General features: G+C 48.2%; 1 pseudogene; it reads right to left on the reverse strand.

Annotated features, from left to right (window-relative positions):
* Nucleotides 1-585: 585 nt before the first annotated feature.
* LOC103698590 lies at nucleotides 586-3,916 on the reverse strand (annotated as a pseudogene).
* Between the last annotated feature and the right edge of the window lie 211 nt (nucleotides 3,917-4,127).

Raw genomic sequence — 4,127 nt, forward strand, 5'->3', positions numbered from 1 at the left:
TGACTGATCTAAGATAAGAGCATTTTTCTAAAGAAATAATCTCAACTCGTGAAGGCAATCGGCGGAAGACAGCTAGCATGGTTACTGGCATACAATTATGATTGTGCAAGCCCCACCATGACAGTTACAAGACAAGCAAAACTATCCACCCTTGACATGAGCATAAGGATGAATGAATTGATCACTGTCTTTATTTATTTATAGCGACGCTTCTGGACAGGGTATTCTGACGAACAGGAGAAACAATTTCCGGGTTGCATCTTTCCATGAATAAAAACAAACGGTGATAGCTGGCAGAAACTAATCCCTCCAAGTCTCGAGCTAATTGATCGTCTGCACCGCCCTGCAAGGCTGCGAGGGCGGAATTATCTGCATGAGGTTCCACAATGCATGTTTATTAGCTTATTGTCATCTAGTATTGTCCCGTACCAAGATGTTTTCTCGAGGCATCCAGCTTGTGCAACAATTCTTTTTTATTGATTCGAAGAGGCAATGTCAAATCACTGACTTCCCTCATATTACGGCACCTGGATGCAAAGGTAGAAGAGATATACATACAAACTATAAAAAAACATGCAATCCAAATTCCAAGGAGCCTGTGAAACAGGGGAATTGCTAAGGAGTCAGATATGTCCTTGCATGCTTTGCTTTGACTTCTGATCATTAAGATTAAGCATGGGTTATCATGGCACACGGAACCCTGACATTCCACAGTCTCACCAACTTCTCCTTAACGATTACACCTTCGAATCCTCTCGAGAAGAGAAGGAAAAGAAAAACAAATACTATGTTGATTCAGTGATTTAATCTGAATGTCTTGACACCCTTCATCAAATTTCCTTGGTACATGAATTGAAAGGGGCCTGTACAATTTGTTCAATGCCTCCTTGTCACTTGTATGTGGTCTCTTTCCTCGAGAAATTGCAATCAGTTCTGATTGCAAGTTCGTCCTCCTATCTGTGAAATATCACCACCATTTGAAGCCGGGTTTTCTCTATAACTGGCGATGATTACAGTGACTGACGCTGTCTGGTAGGGCAAATCTATCGTCTCTATCTTCCGATCATGCCTTGCGAGAGAATCTCATGGGCAACCCGTGCAGGGGCAGTACGAAAGGTCCGTACTGGATTCCGCTTTCGGATCCCGACATAGACCACCTGAAAGATGTATGTATATACCATCAAAAGAAGTTATTGATGGATCCATTCCCCCACCTAGAGGAAGAGATCTTCCAACTTGTGCGAGGATGGTCCAACTAAACTTAAGATGGAGCAGAGGTGATGCCTCGAGTCCGGTACCTACCTGTATTTGGTGGTCAGATGATGGAGGAGGACCAGCATCTCCAGCTTCGCTAGCTCATTTCCCGGGCAGGAGTGGGTCCCATTCCAAATGGCATGAAGGTGTTGGGCTTTGGAGCAACCTGCGGTGGAAAAAGACGGTTGATTTTGTTTGCAGAACAGGGCCTGGAATTGAGTGAAAGTAGGGGACGATCGGTTCCCTTTTGTTACCTCAAATCTGGAGGGATCAAATTTTTCTGGGTCGGTAAAGTTATCTGGGCTGTGGTGAATGTTTCTGAACAGTGGCAAGACCTTCCATCCCTTTGGAATGAGGTATTCTGCACGAGCAAAGAGAGGGAAGTTCAACAAGCTGCAGCAAAACATGGAACAATCCACAAGAAGAATCAATACACAGCGCATGCTGATGCTCACCCACCTTCATACTCGACATCTTCCACTGCTTCTCTGAAGGTGAAAGACAGGATCGAAGCAACCCGCAATGTCTCCTGAATCACCCTCGAAGTCATCGGCATCCTCCTGGTATCAGCCCAGGTTAAGTGCTTCTCCCCTTCACCCATTTCCTTGCTCCTCATGATCTCCGCCTGCTCTTCCTACATGCGGCGGCAGTCCATACAAACGATCAATTGCTCGGTTCCTCCTTTCAAAACGCACACTTCGAAGAGTAGGGAGACGGGCAGAGAAGGGAGAAAAAAAAAAAAATCTTACGGTGACTGCCTGCAGGATGCTGGGTTGTCTCCGAGGTACTTGACGACCCAGGTGAGGACGCTTGCGGTAGTGTCACGAGCGGCGAAGATGACCCCGATGATGTTGTCGGCTATCTGGTCGTCGGTGAGGCCTGCCTTGGCTTCCATCAATGAGCCAAGGAGGTCATCGGCCTCTGCCTTGTTCCGCCTCCTGGATGAAAGGATGTCGGCCACCATGTGGCCCAGCTGCTTCCTGGCCTTCATTGCCTTGTGGAAGAGGGTCCCTGGGAGGTTGATAGGCATGGAGTTATAGCCTCTCTCCAGGGTGTAGTAGCACTGCTTCAGCTCGTCTATGCAGGAAATCTCATCCTTCCCGAATATAGATAGGAGTGCCACATGGAATGCGTACTGCAAATCAAGATCAAGGAGAGCAAAATGAAACAGAGACGGGATCAGCGCCGGGTATAGAAATGGTATTCTAGCCTGCTGGCTTCATCCTGAGATAGCGAGACATCATGACTCCCACACCATACCTTATCCACCAGAAATAAGTAAAGGAATGCGGAAAATTTAGTAATAAAAATGCCCAGGTTGTTTATTTTTCGAAATATAAAAAACGCTAATGGAAAAAAAAAAAAATGGCCCACTCATGTTCAACTTGAAATATCATGGCTTCCTAGGTGATACTTTCCACAAAAAAGGGAACAAAAGGTGGAAAAAAAGAAAAAGGGATAAAAAACAATGAACTTCTATTAGAAGTGGTCGAGCAAATACTGGACTGCCCAGCTCATTTTATCCACAAATACAAGAAAAAAATCTGACACCAAAACAAGAATTGTTTGAGAGGGATAAAAATTGATGATGTCCGGCTGTGATTAGATGAGAAAAAATCATGCAATTCTTGTTGATGAGCTTGAATTTGCTAAGGAAGGAAATTACGAAGAAAGCAGAGAGAGGATGCTGCTCACCTTCTTCATCTCCTGGAAGGTGTTGATGTTGCGGCCGTCCCAGGAGTGGAGGGCCTGGATGGCGATCGACTCGATGCCGGCGACCCTCCCCCGGATGGCGTCGGGCATGAAGGCCTGAGGACGATGCGGCGCAGCCGTGCGTGGTAGTTCCCCTGCTGGAAGAAGATGGCCCTGGGGCCCAGCAGGCGCTCCTTGCTCGCCGGGTACGTCGGCTTGAACAGGTGGGCCTGCGTCACCAGCACAAACCGTGCCGCCTCCGGGCTCGACACCATCACGCAGGGGCATCCCAGTATGTGCGTCTTGAATATACGCCCATACCTACAACAACAGCAGCAACAACAGCGAGAGGATGGATTACATACAGTCACTGCTCAGAATTTAGTTCGAAGCAACTGCGATGGGATGGTGACGGCATACTTCTTTTGTTTGAGTGAGAAGAAGGTGTTGGGGTTGCTGGAGTAGAGCTGGAAGGTCTCGCCGATGTAGGGCCAGCCCATCGATCCGGGAGGCAGGGGCAGCCTATGGGCGGTGGCAGAGGAATTCTTCTTCGCTCTTGCGTGCAGACGATAGAGCAGGCAGAGCAGGAAAAGGACCAGGGATGGTAGGAGAGGAAGCATTGCAATTGTGATGGAAGGCACTCGATACTACTATCACTATAACAACTAACTGGTGTTTTGCTCTTATAAGTACTGCTATGAAGGGTAGAGAGAGAGAGAGAGAGAGAGAGAGAGAGGGAGAGAGGTGGACTGGATTCGAATGAGGTTGGGTGTATGTGTGTGTGGAGAGGAGTGGGAGGGGGAGGATATTTATAACGGGTGGGAGGGATGGAGTCCACCCACGGAATCACTTCCAGCTCAGCTACATACCATGAACACTGGCATGAGTGGTATGGTGATTGGAAGAGAAAAGGGAAAGGGGAGGAGTAAGAAAGCGAGAGGAAGATAGAGAAAGGTGGGGGAGGGGGAGGAGGGAGGGGGAGAGAGCGAGGGAGGGAGGGAGGGAGGGAGAGTGGCATGCGTCACCGGCGCATAAGCCGAAGAAGGTTGACTGCGTGCCCCATGTTTGGCTTGTGAACGGCGCTTAGGCACCTCGATGAGGGATATCCTGATTTTATTGTATTATTTTGAGCCAGCTTCTGAAAGTGATCGTTGCCGCTTCGCGCCATCCCAGATAGGAGA

The sequence above is a fragment of the Phoenix dactylifera genome, unplaced genomic scaffold (genome assembly GCF_009389715.1).
Source record: "Phoenix dactylifera cultivar Barhee BC4 unplaced genomic scaffold, palm_55x_up_171113_PBpolish2nd_filt_p 001943F, whole genome shotgun sequence".
NCBI lineage: Eukaryota > Viridiplantae > Streptophyta > Magnoliopsida > Arecales > Arecaceae > Phoenix > Phoenix dactylifera.